A 19,147-nucleotide genomic window follows, 5' to 3' on the forward strand; every position below is an offset into this window, starting at 1 on the left:
TTGCGGAGGTATGAGGTGCCCGTTGTTCCTTCGGTTGAGCCTCCTGCTCCGGTGCTGGTGGAGGGAGAATTGGAGTATGTTGTTGAGAAGATCTTGGATTCTCGTGTTTCCAGACGTAAACTCCAGTATTTGGTTAAGTGGAAGGGTTATGGTCAGGAGGATAATTCCTGGGTGGTCGCCTCTGATGTTCATGCGACTGATTTGGTCCGCGCCTTCCATAGAGCTCATCCTGATCGCCCTGGGGGTTCTCGTGAGGGTTCGGTGACCCCTCCTCGGGGGGGGGGGGGGGGGGGGGGTACTGTTGTGGATTCTGTTTTTGGGCTCCCTCTGGTGGTTACAACTGGTACTGGGTGACTTTGGTGGGTTGCGGTCTCTGGTTTCCACCTGTCCATCAGAGGCTGGGTGTTTCCTATTTAACCTGGCTTTCCTGTCATTCCCTTGCCGGCTATCAATATATCAGTGTGTCTCTGTTACCTTTGCTACCTGCTCCTAGGCCTTCAAGACAAGCTAAGTCTGGATTTCCCTGTTTCATGTTTGCTTTCATGTTTTTAGTCCAGCTTGCAGATATGTAATTCTCTGCTGCTGGTTGCTCTAGTGGGCTGAAATTACCACTCATGTACCATGAGTTGGCACATGAGTTCAAGTAATTTCAGGATGGTATTTTGAAGGGTTTTAAGCTGACCGCGCAGTTCACCTTTTGTATCCTCTGCTATCTAGCTTAAGCGGGCCTCATTTTGCTGAATCTGTTTTCATAACTACGTTTGTGCCTTCCTCTCATTTCACCGTCATTATATGTGGGGGGCTGCTATTTCTGTGGGAATATTTCTCTGGAGGCAAGATAGGTCTGTGATTCTTCTGATAGGGGTAGCTAGATCTCCGGCTGGCGCGAGACGTCTAGAGTCCCCCCAGGAACGTTCCCCGGCTGCTGTTAGTTGAGTGTTGAGGTTCAGGATCGCGGTCAGCTCAGGTTCCATCACCCTAGAGCTCGTCCTGTTTTTGCCCGTGTTATGTGTTTAATTCCCTGCCATTGGGAACATGACACCACACATGATGCTCACTACTGCATAATTGCCACACATGATGCTAAATACTGCATAATGGCCACACATAATGCGCAATACTCTATAGTGACCACACATGATGCTCAATACTGTATAATGGCCATATATGATGCTCCATAATGTAATAATGGCCACACAGTGCTCCATACTGTATAATGACCACACATGATGTTCCATACTGTATAATGGCCACACAGTGCTCCACACTGTATAATGGCCCCACATGATGCTGAATGCTGTATAATAGCCACACAGTGCTGCATACGGTATAATGGCCACACATGATGCTCCATACTGTATAATGGCCACACATGATGCTCAATATTGTATAATGACTACACAGTGCTCCATACTGTGTAATGGCCACATATGATGCTCAATACTGTATAATGGCCACACAGTGCTCCATACTGTGTAATTGCCACACATGATGCTAAATACTGCATAATGGCCACATACGTATAATGCTCAATACTCTATAGTGACCACACATGATGCTCAATACTGTATAATGGCCCTATATGATGCTCCATACTGTAATAATGGCCACACAGTGCTCCATACTGTATAATGGCCACACATGATGTTCCATACTGTATAATGGCCACACAGTGCTCCATACTGTATAATGGCCACACATGTTGCTCAATACTGTATAATGGCCACACAGTGCTGCATACTGTATAACGGCCACACATGATGCTAAATACTGTATGATGGCCACACATGATGCTCCATAATGTATAATGGCCAGACAGTGCTCCATACTGTATAATGGCCACACATGATGCTCAACACTGTATAATGGCCACACAGTGCTCCATACTGTATAATGGCCCCACATGATGCTGCATGCAGTATAATGGCCCCACATGATGTTTCGTACAGTATAATGGCCCCACGTGATGCTCCATGCAGCATAATGGCTCCACATGATGCTGGGTACAGTATAATGGAACCACATGATGCTGGGTACAGTATAATGGCCCCACATGATGCTCAATACTGTATAATGGCCACACATGATGCTCAATACTGTATAATGTCCACACAGTGCTCCATACTGTATAATAGCCACACATGATGCTCCATACTGTATAATGGCCACACATAGTGCTCCATGCTTTATAATGGCCACACATGATGTTCAATACTGTATAATGGCCACATACTGTTTCATACTGTATAATGGCCATACATGATGCTCAATGCTGTATAATGGCCACACATGATTCTCTATACTGTATAATGGCCACACATGATGCTCCATACTGTATAATGGCCAGACAGTGCTCCATACTGTATAATAGCCACACATGATGCTCCATACTGTGTAATGGCCACATAGTGCTCCATACTGTATAATGGCCACACATGATGTTCAATACTGTATAATGGCCACACAGTGCCATACTGTATAATGGCCACACATGATGCTCAACACTGTATAATGGCCACACAGTGCTCCATACTGTATAATGCCCCACATGATGCTGCATACTGTATAATGGTCTCACATGATGCTTTGTACAGTATAATGGCCCCATGTGATGCTGTGCACTGTATAATGCCCCACATGATGCTGCGTACAGTATAATGGCCTCACATTATGCTCCATGCAGTATAATGGCAACACATGATGCTGGGTACAGTATAGTGGAACCACATGATGTTGGGTACAGTATAATGGCCTCACATGATTCTGGGTACAGTATAATGGCCCCGCATGATGCTGGGTACAGTATAATGGCCCTGCATGATGCTGCATACAGTATAATGGCCCCACATGATGCTGCATACTGTATAATAGTCTCACATGATGCTTTGTACAGTATAATGGCCCCATGTGATGCTGCATACTGTATAATGGCCCCACATGATGCTGCGTACAGTATAATGGCCTCACATGATGCTCCATGCAGTATAATGGCTCCACATGATGCTGAGTACAGTATAATGGCCCCACATGATGCTGGGTACAGTATAATGGCCCTACATGATGCTGCATACAGTATAATGGCCCCACATGATGCTGCATACAGTATAGTGGCCCCAAGAGATGCTCTATACATTATAATGGGCCCACATGATGCTGCATACTGTATAATGGTCTCACATGATGCTTTGTACAGTATAATGGCCCCATGTGATGCTGCATACTGTATAATGGCCCCACATGATGCTGCGTACAGTATAATGGCCTCACATGATGCTTCATGCAGTATAATGGCTCCACATGATGCCGGGCACAGTATAATGGAACCACATGATGCTGGGTACAGTATAATGGCCCCACATGATTCTGGGTACAGTATAATGGCTCCACATGATGCTGGGTACAGTATAATGGCCCCACATGATGCTGGGTACAGTATAATGGCCACACATGATACTGCGTACACATGCGGCGCCGATCCGTACACTTCGTACACACACTGCTCCGATCCGTACACCTCATACACACACCGCTCCGCTTTGTACTCCTCGTATACACACCGCTCCGCTTCGTACACCTCGTATACACACGGCTATGCTACATCTACACTGCAGTAAACCCCTCCTGACCCAACACATAAACTTACCCTCATCCAGCAACATGACAGCACAGCGGAGTCCTGCATACATGGAGGCACCTGGTCATGTGACCCCTGACTCCTTCCCTCCTGTGACCTCATCACAGTTCCTGTTCGCACAGAGCAGCCATATATGTGGTGTGCGGCTCTGTGGGTGGAGGTATGTGGCTCACATTGCAGTGCAGGAAAAGTAAGATCCCGGCCATGACAGCGGGGCAGACTCTCAAAATCGGGACTGTCCCACTGGATCCGGGATGGTTGGGAGGTGTGAGATTATCCATTAACTCCTTTTACCTTCTGATGTCTGATGGTCACCAGCTGACCCGTAGATCTGCTGCAGCTGACTTCCCATTATATGCTGTTTCTACAGATTTAACAGGTGAGTTTAATCCGAGAGTAAAGCTCACTATATTCCTCGGACAAGACCCTATTTACTCTGCTCTCTCCTACAGCTTTCTAGGAAGCTGTCTCTATCAGCTCACTTTGACCCCCATCCCACTGATTCCTGGCTAATCCTAAACATTAAACGTAACTCTCCCTTCTGTAGGGCAAAATACAACATTGTCACTAATAACGCAGGTCACAATACACATTAAACATTACCACAATACTCATGTCTTCAAAGGGAAACGTGAACAGCAAGTCCTTTTTGTTACATTATCACAAAGTCATCTCCCACTCCTATGTATTGTGGCCGCATACTGCTGTGTGATCCTGCATGCAATGAGCGGTCGCTACACACAGGAGAGAAAGGCTAGTGTACACACTGACTTGTGGGGTGTGAGTACATGCGCATGTCAGCATTGGCTGCCCACTGCTTTCTGATCCTGTGTGCAGCAAGTGGCTGCTATACACAGGAGAGGGATAATGCACACTTTGACACTGTGGGTGCTTTAGGCCCTTGTAGGCCAGTGTGTTCAGAGTTAAGGATATAGATCATTCAGTGCTCCAAAGCAAGCACTGTCAATCAACATAAGGGGAGGAGGCTGGTAATTTAGAGTGTGAAACGGTGCATCGAGCCATTGGACAATGTCATTGGCCATTCCAAGGATGCACTGGAAGCCCTTTCATTTCCATATTTAATAAAAATGTTTTTCTTTACAAGACATTTACTAAAACTACAATACAAGAAAATTGATATAGGGGCAAAGTCCCTTGTATGAATGCCTAAATTGTTCAATTTCAGTTTTGGGGTGACATATTCCCTTTAGTAGGCGGTTGGAAAATCTTTATACAGAAAGACAAAGGAGGGGGGGGGGCTGGTTCTTCCACATATTTATGATGCACTGATATGGAGAATCTTTGGAAGTTTGTATTTCTTTTCTTTTATTTTTCACGGGGACAATATTCAGTTTTAAGATTTCCCCCAACATGTGCCAAATTCATATAGACCCCTTTAAGAGAGTCTTGACATGGCAGAAACAAATTAATGGAGGGGTCCACACAGAGACCTCTCCCATCAGCTTTTCCCATTAGGACACACTCTCTGTTGCTAAATCCAGATAACCTTTTACTGTTACCCTTCCTCTTTCTGTATTACGCGATGTGGCCTTGCCCATCTTAGGCTACTTTCACACTAGCGTTAACTGCAATCCCTCACAATGCGTCGTTTTGCAGAAAAAACGCATCCTGCAAAAGTGCTTGCAGGATGCGTTTTTTCTCCATTGACTAACATTAGCGACGCATTGCGACAGATTGCCACACGTCGCAACCGTCGTGAGACGGTTGCGCCGTGTTGTGGCGGTCCGCCGGGAGCAAAAAACGTTACATGTAACGTTTTTTGCTCCCGACGGTCCGCTTTTTCCGACCGCACATGCGCGGCCGGAACTCCGCCCCCACCTCCCCGCAATTCCCCACACCTCACAATGAGGCAGCGGATGCACTGGAAAAATGCATCCGCTGCCCCCGTTGTGCGGCGGAGACAACGCTAGCGTCGGTGACCTCGGCCCGACGCACTGCGACGGGCCGAGCCCGACGCTATTGTGAAAGTAGCCTTACACTCTACATGAGCCCCCATCCACATGCAACTGTAGAAAGGTCATCCTGTATGTGAATCACTACGAAGAACAGATGAACAGTCTCATAATGAAGAAGAGCTGGGAAGAGAAGGAATTTCATACATGTACCATTACAGGCAGAGCAGAACACGTCAGGCAGGATATTCAGCATTACATCCATCATCAACATTCTCCTTAGTTATAGATAGGAACATAAAAACAAGTGTGGTCTGCAGAGAAGGAAATATGAAAATCGGAAGGTTCTGCTCACATCTTAACAAGTTGAAGAACCAACGACGCCTGACGCATCCCATCAGTTTATAGTGGGGTCTGTTATGTGAGGTTTTGCTGGAAAAAGACACCATTCTTCCTTTCCCCTCAATTATGGAATCAATGACTGAGCCTATAAAGGTGATGTGAACAGAGTCAATAAGAATCAGATGATTGTCCAACCAATGAAAATAAATTTGCAACTTAAAGGGAACCAGTCACGTAAAAAAAAACATTATTAACCTGCAGATAATCTTTATTCCTCCTGGCAGTCTTCAGTCATAGAGGCACGGCTTCAGTCAATGATCAGTGTATAGTGAATGGTGGCTGTAACCATGCCCCGACTCTGACTGACTGATGCACTGCTGAGCTGGCTGTCAGTTAGTGCTGGGTCATGGTTACAGCTGATGTTCATAGTATACTGAATGGTCACTGAAGCCGTAATGGCCCTACCTTTGTGACTAAAATTCGGAGGCTTCCAGAGGAGTAGTTCATTTACTTCTGGTAGACGGGCTCTTATTGCGGCAGTCCCACAGTTTTAGAAAGCTATTAACCTGTGGATTAACCCCATAACTGCAGATTAATAGCATTTTTTTTACATCACAGGTTACCTTTAATCTGTCACCATGTTTTTGCAACTAATCTGATACCAGCATAATGTAGGGGCAGAGGGCATGAATCCAACAGTTTGTCACTTACTGTCCTGTTTAGTTTCATTTTTATAAAATCCCATAGTAAAGAATAAACCTTATGAAAATAAATATGTATATACCTGCATCATATCAGTAAAAATAGTTATATGTCCATTACCTTCTAAATTGAGAGAGATCTGAAAGTGTCTACCACACGCGACGTGCGTTTTTTATTAAAATATATTGTTCCTGCCTCCTTATGTTTTTATGATTAACTGTTTACCATTTAGCTTGCCTTATACAATTTATCTGGGTTTTTCCACCAATTTACCTCATCTGTGTTGTTTTTTTTTTTGCCTTTTTACTATTTTTGCCTTTTACACACCTCTTCAACCTCTCACTCACAACAGGTGTCTTCCCCTTATCCTTCAAGCATCCCAAGATCACACACATCCTCAAAAAGCCCTCCCTCAACCCATCCTCTGTGTCTAGCTATCACCCGATATCTCTTCTCCCATATGCCTCTAAATTACTGAAGCAACACGTCCATCTTGAACTGTCCTCCCACCTCTCCTCCTTCTCCCTCTTTGATCGGTTACAATCTGGCTTCCGACCACATCACTCAACTGAAACTGCCCTAACTAAAGTCACCAATGACCTACTAACTGCCAGGAGCAAGCGACACTACTCTGTCCTCCTTCTCCTGGACCTGTCTTCTGCCTTCAACACTGTGGACCACTCCATTCTGCTACAGATCCTCTCATGTCTTGGCATCACAGACTTGGCCCTATCTTGGATCTCGTCATATCTGACAGACAGAACATTCAGAGTCTCCCTCCCCCACACCACCTCCTCACTTCGACCCTTGTCAGTCGGTGTTCCTCAAGGCTCTGTTCTAGGACCCCTACTCTTCTCCATGTACACCTTCGGCCTTGGACAGCTCATAGAATCCCACGGTATGCAGTACCATCTCTACGCTGATGACACGCATATCTACCTATCCGGACCTGACCTCACCTCCTTACTTACCAAAATCCCGCACTGTCTGTCTGCTATTTCAGCCTTCTTTTCTGCTCGCTTTCTAAAACTGAACATGGACAAAACAGAATTCATCATCTTTCCCCCATCTCACTCTACCCCTCCACCAGACCTATCCATCAATGTCAATGGCTGCTCACTTTCCCCAGTCCCACACGCCCGGTGCCTCGGGATGATCCTCGACTCTGCCCTCTCTTTCAAGCCACATATCCAAGCCCTTGCCTCCTCCTGCCATCTCAAACTCAAAAATATTTCTCGGCTCCGCGCATACCTTGACTGCGACACCACAAAAACACTAGTACATGCCCTTATCATCTCCTGCCTTGACTACTGCAACCTCCTACTCTCTGGACTCCCCTCTAGCACTCTGGCACCACTCCAGTCCATCCTACACTCTGCTGCCTGACTAATCTACCTGTCTCCCCACTATTCCCCAGCCTCTCCCCTATGCCAAGCCCTTCACTGGCTTCCTATCGCCCAGAGACTCCAGTTCAAAATCCTCACAATGACATACAAAGCCATCCACAACCTATCTCCTCCATACATCTGTGACATGGTCTCCCGGTACCTACCTACACGCAACCTCCAATCCTCTCAAGACCTCGTTCTCTACTCCCCTCTCATCTCTTTTTCCCACAACCACATCCAAGACTTCTCCCGTGCTTCCCCCATACTCTGGAACTCTCTACGCCAACACATCAGACTTTCGCCTACCATAGAAACCTTCAAAAAGAACCTGAAGACTCACCTCTTCCGACAAGCTTACAGCTTAGATCCTCAACCCATTTAACCACTGCACAACCAGCTCTACCCTCTCCTAGTGTATCCTTACCCATCCCCTGCAGACTGTGAGGCCTCGCGGGCAGGGTCCTCCCTCCTTATGTACCTGTGTCCCTTGTTTTTTGCTCATGTTTAATGTATTTGTCTATATTTGCCCTGTATTCATATGTAAAGCGCCATGGAATAAATGGCGCTATAAAAATGTCTAATAATAATAATAATAATAATAAAATAATAATAATTATGGCTTGGTTTTATAATGTGTCTCAAAAAAATTTAGTTTTATAGTTTCAATTGGTCTGAATAGAAAGTAATTTTCTTTGGAGCTTCTTTTATCTCCTCAATAACAAAAGGGTCAGACATTAAAATGCCCGACCCTTATCTCCCCGGACATCTTCTGTCGGGGGAGAGTTGGGAGGCTCCATACATATTAGATTGTAGGCATACAGTATCTCGTGGATATTGGTGGGCTCAGACATCTCTAGTCTAATATGAGATATGCAGCGCCCCAGAGTCCTGGTCGTTGCAGTACTGATGCTCCGCCGCTAAGGGGGGCTATGGTACGTCTGATGGCACTGAAGGAGTTCACCTGACCAGGTATCACAGACACCAATACACTTCACAGTCTGGCCTCCAGGGGGAGCTAAGGGTGCTATGTATTAGGCCACTCCTCACAATCTGGTAAAACTGGGGGTTAGACAGGAAGTTAGTCAGATGCTAACTGGGTTGGAACCAGGCAACATCCTGTGGCAGAGGGTGTTGCAGGGGAAGATTCAGGGGGGTCCCTGTCAGGGGTGGGATCCTGACAGAGGCCTAGCGAACAGGAAAGAACGTTACAGGACCGCGCCTGCACTTCATCGCGGCGGTACCCCAAGAAAGGACAAGAAGCGAGGTTTATTGTGCTGAGTGAGAAACGAGATCAACGCAACAAGGAGAATTACCAGTAGGTGTCGTGCTGTAAGACGAGGCAACATCCTACTGAGGCGCGTAGCCGGTGGCCGGAACGCCGAGGAAGTATTGAGCTCCAGGCCTTACTTCAAACCTACGGCAGGACAGTCAGTTATAGGCGGGCTGTCTCACTCAAATAACCTAAGAAGACATAGGGGGCAACAGTTGGAGAGGGGCGACACTAGGGTCCCGGAAGAGCTCCAAGCCTACCCGTCATACGGGTGCGTCCTAGCCATATCATCTGGGGGGACGAAGAAGAACATCAAAATCGAGTTGTGAGGGAACTTCAGAAACACACACAACAGTTGTGGGGACTATCCCGTAAGCACAGCAAGGGAGGACCACAACACACAAGCGCTAGAAGGTAGGCACAGATTTCCACCTGCAAAGGGAACTCTGGAGGTGCCATCGGACCGGCCGGACTCACGCAGCCCGGTTAACCGTATTCCGGACTGAGGGTCCTGAAGCCTTCAGTAAAGAGGTAAAGAGACTGCAACCTGGTGTCCTCGTTATTTACTGTGACCTGCACCGCACCACAACACCTCATCCCACTCTCCACCTTCATTGGACGCCCCTCAGCAGGGTCACGGACCGGGCCCAGCCACCGTGACAACCCCAGAACCGAGACACAGAGGCTCGGTACCGGGTGCCCCTCGGCCCTGCGGCAGTGGAAGCGCTCCAAGATACACCGCTTAGCAGAGTATCCCACATCATAAATTGAAATGCCCAAGCTCATAAGATAGTGTCATCCGGCTTAGATACACAGATCAGAAAGCAATATAGGCTTAAATACACCAGTTCACTAAACAACATTAATTTACAGGAATAAAAAATTAAGATGACCTGAAAGCTACGGACATGCCTTAGCCTTACCTCATTAACAGGTCATGCAAAGAAAATATTCTTTATTCAATACTTTCTCCATATTTCTTGATTCTCAGCAGAGGCAGTAAACCTGGTGTTTCTGAAGCTTTTCTACCCTGACTTTTATGTACATTTCTACAATCATCCAATAACCAAAATACGTTTATGCAGCATCCACCAGATTTACTGTCGGCACTAGTGATGAGCGAGTGTGCTCGTTACTCGAGATTTCCAAGCATGCTCGTGTTCTCCGAGTATCTTGGGCGTGCTCGTATATTATGTTTGTGTCCCTGCACCTGCATGATTTGCGGCTGCTAGACAGCCTGGATACATGTGGGGATTCCCTAACAAACAGGCAATCCCTGCATGTGTTCAGGTAGTCTAAGGCCATGTGCACACGTTCAGGATTTTTAGCGTTTTTTTCGCGTTTTTTCGCTATAAAAACGTGATAAAAACGCGAAAAAACCGCTAACATATGCCTCCTATCATTTACAAGGTATTCCGCATTTTTTGTGCAAATGTTGCGATTTTTTCCGCGAAAAAATCGCATAGCGGAAAAAAAAGCAACATGTTCATTAAAAATGCGGAATTGCAGGGATTCCGCACACCTAGGAGTCCATTGATCTGCTTACTTCCCGCACGGGGCTGTGCCCACGATGCGGGAAGTAAGCAGATTATGTGCGGTTGGTACCCAGGGTGGAGGAGAGGAGACTCTCCTCCACGCACTGGGCACCATATAAGTGGTCAAAAAATAAGAAATAAAAAATAGTCATATACTCACCCTCGATGTCCCGCGCAGTGTTCCCGCCTCACCGCTGCACGCTGCCGTTCGGTTCCTGTAGCTGATGTGCGGCGAAGGACCTTGCCGATGACGTCACTGTCCTGTGATTTGTCGTGAGCGGTCATGTGACCGCTCACGTGACCGTGACGTCACGGAAGGCCCTGTGCGCACAGACCAGCTATAGGAAGACGAACGGACGCCGCTGAGGAGATGTCTGGGTGAGTATAAGCATTTTTTTATTTTTTTAATTATTTTTAAACATTCTATCTTTTACTATAGATGCTGCATAAGCTGCATCTATAGTAAAAAGTTGGTCACACTTGTCAAACACTATGTTTGACAAGTGTGACCAACTTGTCAGTCAGTTTTCCAAGCGATGCTACAGATCGCTTGGAAAACTTTAGCATTCTGCAAGCTAATTACGCTTGCAGAATGCTAAAAAAACGCAAAAAAAACGGAAAAAAAACGCAAAAAAAAAATGCGGATTTCTTGCAGAAAATTTCCGGTTTTCTTCAGGAAATTTCTGCAAGAAATCCGCAACGTGTGCACATGGCCTAACAGCCACAAATCATGCAGCTACGGAGACAAAAACATAATCTACGAGCAAGCCCAAGATACTCGGAGAACACCCGATGATTGGAAATCTCTAGTAATGGGCACACTCGCTCATCACTAGTAGGCACTGATAGGGTATAATCTCGGAAGCTGCAGTTGAAGACATTTCAGAGGCTCCAGCTTTGTGTCTGTTGTGAAATAATTCAGTGTAATTCTGTATGGGAAACAGGAAGTGACATGAAAGGCGACAGCTCCATACAGAAACCACAGAATGGGTGTCTGATGGGAAACTAAAATTTGGGGTTACGGCTTCTTCTAACATACCAGAACTCACTTGTATTACAACTTTTCACCACTGCAGTAATTACTTTCAAGAAGGCCATAGTAATCTGGCGAGAAAAGACTGTGAAATGCAATAGTTGTGGACTGAATGATCTGGTCTCATCCTCTTCTCTCAATCAGACAGGGAACATCTGCAGATCAGGTGTCAGCAGCACCCTTATAATATACTCTGTAAACCTCACAAAACATCAATGGAGAGAAAATCCTGTTACCGTCATTACAATATACATAAAAATGTTTCTGTTTCTTTATGCCGTATATGAGAGAATGGAAGCTTTTTTTGGGTAGTGTGATGAACAAAAAACAGCAATTCGGGTGTTTTGTTTTTCTTTTTAGGCTGTGTTCACATGTTGCATTTTTGCTGCTTTTTTATGCAAAGTTTAAGCTGCACTTAAGCTGCTTACAAAAATCTTTTTTTTCTTAGTTTTTGCTGCATTATTTCCTTAGCTTTTGCTGCATTTTTGTACCCCATTTTTGTCGGGGTCCTTTTGTCTGATAAAGTTTAGTGCATAAAAAAATCTGATTCATCTTCATCAGGTTTTGGCACCAAAAACGCAGCAAACCACTAGATGAATTCATTGAGAGGTTTTAATTTGTAAAATGGGGCCACAAATAGGCAATCCCCACATGTATTCAGGCTGTCTAGCAGTCGCAAATCATGCAGCTATGTTGACATGAACTCTCCAAGCACGCCAAAATACTCGGAGACAACCCAAGCATGCTTGGAGAAACTCGAGTAAAGAGCATACTTGCTCATCACTAGTGCTCTCCAAATACGACATGGCATCCGCTAATTATTCCAGCAAATTTTACATTCAAAAAGTCAAATGTGCTCCTTCCCGTTCAAGCCCTGCCGTGCACCCAAACAGTTGTTTTCCTCTACATGTTGGGTATCTGCGCACTCAGGAGAAAATGCACAACAAATTGACACAGCAATTTCACCTTTTACCCTTATGAAAATGCAAAATTTGGAGCTAAATAGATTTATCTGTGAAGCACCTGTGGGTTCAAGGTGCTCAATCCACATCTAGATAAGTTCCCTGAATGGTCTAGCTTCCAATATGGTGTCACTTGTTGGGGTTTTCCACTGTTTAGGCACATCAGGGGCTCTCCAAACATGACATGGAGTCCGCTAATTATGCCAGCAAATTTTACATTCAAAAAGTGAAATGGAGCTCCTTCCCTTACGAGCCCTGCTGTGTGCCCAAACAGTAGATTTCCCCCACATATGGGGTATCGGTATGCTCAGGAGAAATTGCACAACAAATTCTATGGTCCATTTTCTCCTGTTACCCTTTACGAAAGTAAAAATAAATAAGCACTGTAGTACTTTGCTCTGCCCTCAACAGGGCAAATCAATGCGCCTGCGCAGGAGCCGCGACAGGAAGCAAAGAAGAGGACGACATCGTATGAAGATAGGAGGCGCCAGACCCAGACCACGACGCCCATCGGACCGGACCGCACCAGGACCTCCCCTGGGTGAGTATAATCTAACTTGCTTTTCTTATCTTTCAGGTTACATCGGGGGCTTATCTACAGCATTCTGTAAGCCCCTGATGGCGGTGGGCTTAGCTTATAGGTGAAAAATGGGGTGACAGATTCCTTTTAACTTATTCAGAAGCCAGCAGTAGACTGTGCAATACAGGGGCAATGTAAGGCAAACATTATCAAAAATGTTATAATTCAACCCAAAATATGTGCATTTAAGTAAAAACTAGTCCCCAATGGTGTACTCATTTAACTAGTTAAAAAAAGTCTGAAATTTGTTAACATTTTAAAAAAATTGGTTAGTGATGCCATTTTCTGAGACTTCTAACTTTTGTATTTTTCTGTCAAAGGACCTGTGTGGGGGCTTGCTTTTTTGTGTGCTGAGTAGTGATGAGCGAGTGTACTCGTTGCTCAGGTGACCTCCGAGTATTTATGACTGCTCGGAGATTTAGTTTTCATCGTGGCAGCTGAATGGTTTTCAGCTACTAGCCTGCTTTATTACATGTGGGGATTCCCTAGCAACCAGGCAACCCCCACATGTACTCAGCTTGGCTAATAGCTGTAAATCATTCAGCTCCCGAGATGAAAACGAAATCTCCGAGCACTAAAAAATACTCAGAGGACACACGAGCGTGCTCGGGAAAACCCGAGCAACGAGTACACTCGCTCATCACTAGTGCTGAGCTGAAGTTTATTGATACCACTTTGGGATACTTATGAGATTTTGATCGTTTTTTTAAATATTTTTTTTAGTGCAGTGACCAAAGAAATTAATTTTGGATTTTCCATTTTTTTTCTTTTTGTATCTTGAAAGATCTGATTTCTTAGTCCTTTTAGGGCGCGTTAAACCTGTGATCACTTGATGGCTTATGCTGCAGTACTACCGCTTTTGTATTGCATTATATAGTGAAATTGCATCTCAACTATGAGAAAGCATGGCGAAATAGCGGCGAAACGCACGTCGGGGTGAAAAAGTGTGTGTGCCTTGGTATGTGGTAAGATGGTCCCTGTTCATGATTTATGTACATTAATGGGATGACTTTATATGACAATTTGGGGTTTTGTTGGGGCTTGAACCTGCCACTGTATCTTTGGATTTATACATAGTATATATGTCATTATACAAGGAATTACCTATAAAGAATTTATGATGTTTAATATGTTGCTAATTTCCATTTAAGATATGGGCTTACGGGATAGGCCCCAAACTTCACAGGGTATATCTTATTGGTAGAATATATATATTCTGTGTTGTGGAACCTTCATTCTATATAGTACTGAGTGCCACCATTTTGGCGTCCTTATTTGCACTTTTTATGCATGGTATTTTTGTATTCTCTGTTTGTCAATAAAGAAAATTTTAGACTTTTTTTTTTTTTAAACACTCCTATGGTTCTCCTTTTTCAAACATCTCTTCTATGAAGCCTGCCTCTGGCTGAGAATCACAGGAGGACTACAATGGAAGCCACAGTGGCTTTCAACGTGGTGACCCATTGCTCCTCCTGATCATGTCGCAGGAGGGTTGATCAGAGCCAGTGTGGATGCAGGTAATTTATTTGTCAGTATTAGTGAGTGACAGCAAATATTTAACAGCAGAAATCAGGGCTATCTCTGCCAGCTGCTTTTGCAGACAGATGCCAGCTATGTAACACAGTTGGTATCTGCTAGATATAAGCCCGCTCCATACAGTTTTCTTGGACTTGTGACTAAAATGTGTGTTACAGGTCATCAAGTGGTCAAATGTGCAAAAATAACATTTTCATAGATTTTCTACTCCACTATGAATTTGGCTCAAAAATAACACTTTCTAAAATCAAAGTTTTACTGCCCAGTGGCTCAGTGGTTAGCACCGTTGCTTTACATTGTTGACCTATTAGAACATCCGCAAGGACTTTGTATGTTCTCCCTGTGTTTGCATGTTCTGGTTTCCTATAACATTCCAAAGACACTTTCTGGGAATCACTGTGGCATATGATGGTGCTAATATAAGTAAAAAAATAATGATGAATGGCGGTGTTCATGTACTTATGTAATACACAGACGGTACATGGCATCACACTCCGTTGCACATCGTGTAGTCACCATTCAGCTCACAGTGAACTCCGGATTCTCTGGGATGCTCACTTCCCTGTGGTTGCATTTCTGTGCAGGGTTGTTGACTATGTAAATGAAGGAGAAGCCTTCATTAATCAAGTCTCATAAAAGCACCTGATATGTAACCCACTGTTTGCAAGTCAGTTTAGCTCCAGGGCTCATTTGCTTTCCCAAAACGAATTGCTTCCATCACAGTACAGAGATGTTCAGATTGACAGGGACATTTCTCACGGTCTCTCATGCTCAATTTGTGGTAGGTGAAACCACCAACAAGGGTTCGCTAATCTCTTGACAGCCCCCAGATATCTCCTGATGGAGAAATGTGTCCATATGGGGTATCCCATCTTTCCCTAGAGTGGTCAAAGAAAATAAGCATCAGGGATATGTTGGTTTTAACTCTGCCCTTGACGCTGATTTTGTTGACTCTCCAGTGACCCTAAATATCTACCTTTTCCCTTTATAGAATGTCCTTACCAACCAAACCAACTCATCCACAATAAAGGCAGACACAAAGGTTTGTATAATATTTGCCACAGTGGCCTTTTTTTATAAACATTACAAACATTTATAAACCATTTGTAAACCATGGTTAGGTCCTTGAAGCTACAAGATCTGGTGACCACAAAACAACCATAAGAAAAACCACAACAACTTCCGGCCACAAGCCACAGCCTCAGGAGCACCAAAAACCTAAAGGGTTAATTTAGTGGATAACCGCTAACCCAAGACTCAACATTCTTTTGCCATAAGCCCCACCAATTGGCACACCAAACAACCAACTTATAACAGAGGGATCCATGTCCTCAATAAACAAAATTGGGAATTATCCTGTTCACCTTTATTAAAGGGGTTGTCCACTACTTTCAATTAACCCCCCAATGTACCCCCCCGGGGCCCCTAATGAATTGTGCCATTACCTTCTGTTGACGTTTTCGCCTGTGAGCGGCGCTATTCCTCCTGCTGAGTCCAGGTCACATGACCCCCAGACTGCAGCCGCCGCTCATTTCCGCCGACGTCACGTCAATTTCCAGGCTCTGAAAATTGACGTGACGTCAGCAGCAGGCGTGACCAGCCCCCACAGTCAGCAGTCACTCAGCAAGAGTGACTGGGCTGTGGGCGGTGCTGGGGGCTGCCTGCAGGGCTGTGCTGGGGGCGGGCGGGGCTGTGTGTGTGCTCACTGCTGGGATCATGATGTGTGGCTGGGCTGTGCTTCGGTCGCCGGGGGTCTGCCGGTGCTTGTGCCCGCCGGCGTTTCTGCCCGCCGGTGCATGTGCCCGCCGGCACCGGTGCTTGTGCCCGCCGGCGCCGGTGCTTGTGACCGCCGGCGCCGGTGCTTCTGCCCGCCGGCGCTGTGCGTGTGTGTGTGTGCCGGCGCTGTGTGTGTGCCAACGCTGTGCGTGTGTGTGCAGGCATCGTCCGATGGGACTACAAGTCCCATCGGGCTCTGCCTGCTACACTGACAGTGAGTGACACATTAGCCAATGATGGGACAGTAGTAGTCCCATCATCCGGCTAATGTCTTGAATGTAAAAAAAAAAACAAAAAACACAGTACATACATACATACAACACACCATGCGACGACATGCACCATGCGACGACATGCACCATGCGGCGACATGCACCATGCGACGACATGCACCATGCGGCGACATGCACCATGCGACGACATACACCATGCGGTGACATGTACCATGCGACACATGCACCATGCGACGACATGCGACGACATGCACCATGCGACACATGCACCATGCGACGACATGCACCATGCGGCGACATGCACCATGCGGCGACATGCACCATGCGACACATGCACCATGCGACGACATGCACCATGCAGCGACATGCACCATGCGACGACATGCACCATGTGACATGCGACATGCAACATGCGACGACATGCACATGCGTCAACATGCGACATGCACCATGCGTCGACATGCGCCATGCGTCAACATGAGACATGCACAATGCGACGACATGCAACACGCACCATGCGACGACATGCACCATGCATCGACATGCACCATGCGTCGACATGCACCATGCATCAACATGCACCATGCGTCGACATGCACCATGCGACGACATGCGCCATGCGACGACATGCACCATGCGACGACATGCAACATGTGACATGCGACATGAAACATGCCACATACAGTACGTACATACAACAGACATACAGTACATATAACATAGAGTACATACTCACCATCACTTGTCACTTTGATCCCCGAAGCCATTGTCATCTGTAAAAAATATTAAAATAATAAACAAACACTATACTCCCTGATCCGCAGAAATCCAATTAAAACGAGTGACCCACGACGATCTCCCGTGGAGAGCAGGAGCCTCTGCTGATGCAACCACTCTCCAGGGGCTCCAGGAACACAATGAGGGGAGGAAGGTATCCTTCCACAATGTATTCCCCACAATGTATTCCTACACCCCTGTGAGAAAATAGTCCCTAGTCTCACTTTATGGCATGCTGTATGAGAAAGTTCCCACGCAGCTTTTTGCCATAAAGTGAGACCAGTGAACTTTAGTAACCTCAGTGATGCACTGCAGGAGCCATTGTCTTCTGTCAGTGTGTCACTGAGGGTCCTATAGAGCAGTGACACCACCCAATGTCACTGTTCTATAGGGGAGATCGTCGTGGGACACTCGTTATTAATTGGACTACGGCGGACAGGTAGTATACGGTTTATTATTTTACTTTTTTGCAGGTGCTGGAGTATGGTAAGTATGGTTAAATGAAGAATATTAAAATACTTTTTCCTAATGTGTGTGTGTTTCATTAACCCTTTCTTACTATTGGACTAATAATGGATAGGCGTCTTATTGACGCCTCTCCGTTATTAACCCGGCTTAATGTCACCTTACAATAGCAAGGTGACATTAACCCCTTATTACCCCATATCCCACCGCTACACGGGAGTGGGACTGAAATACATGGCACTTTAATACGTGGCACTTACATACGTGGCACTTACATACGTGGCACGTGGCACTTACATACGTGGCACTTATATACGTGGCACGTGGCACTTACATACGTGGCACTGAAATACGTGGCACTGAAATATCGTGGCACTATGACTGTCAGAAAATGTTCATTAAACGGTTAGGGGTGAGGTTAGGGGTAGGGTTAGGGTTTGGATCCCTTTATCACCCTGATGGTGGTGGGTGTTTTTTCAGTTTTTTTTCTATAAAAACGCATCATCGGTGAGGGTGGAAGATATGGTTATCGCAATCCCAGTGATGACATAACCAAAGTAAAGACCATAAATAAAAAGTAATGGACAAGTACTGAACAATCCCTTTAATATATGATACTAAAACTGTTTTGAATCTATAAAATGCACAGTGTAGACTACAGTCTACAAATCTGTAATTTCTCAGTGTGAATGCAGATTTTTGGTTACTCATATTACACTCAGAGAGTGAATACAAGGATGTGATTTGAATACTCCCAATGTTGTCACCACGGTTTCTCTCACGGAGAATTTGTGTCAGTGTCATGGCCTCATAGAACCCATTCATACAATAAAAACACAAAACGCTTTAATTGTGGATAAAAATGGCCGTGTAGTTTATTTAGGGTTACATAAATTAATTAATCACCAATAAATAAACTCCATAAATTATAAAACCAAAGTACCAAACTTTTCCAATAAACCAATCCACCCAGACATGGGTGATTTTCCCACAATTAAACT

Source organism: Ranitomeya variabilis, chromosome 4 (assembly GCF_051348905.1).
Source record: "Ranitomeya variabilis isolate aRanVar5 chromosome 4, aRanVar5.hap1, whole genome shotgun sequence".
NCBI classification, from domain to species: domain Eukaryota; kingdom Metazoa; phylum Chordata; class Amphibia; order Anura; family Dendrobatidae; genus Ranitomeya; species Ranitomeya variabilis.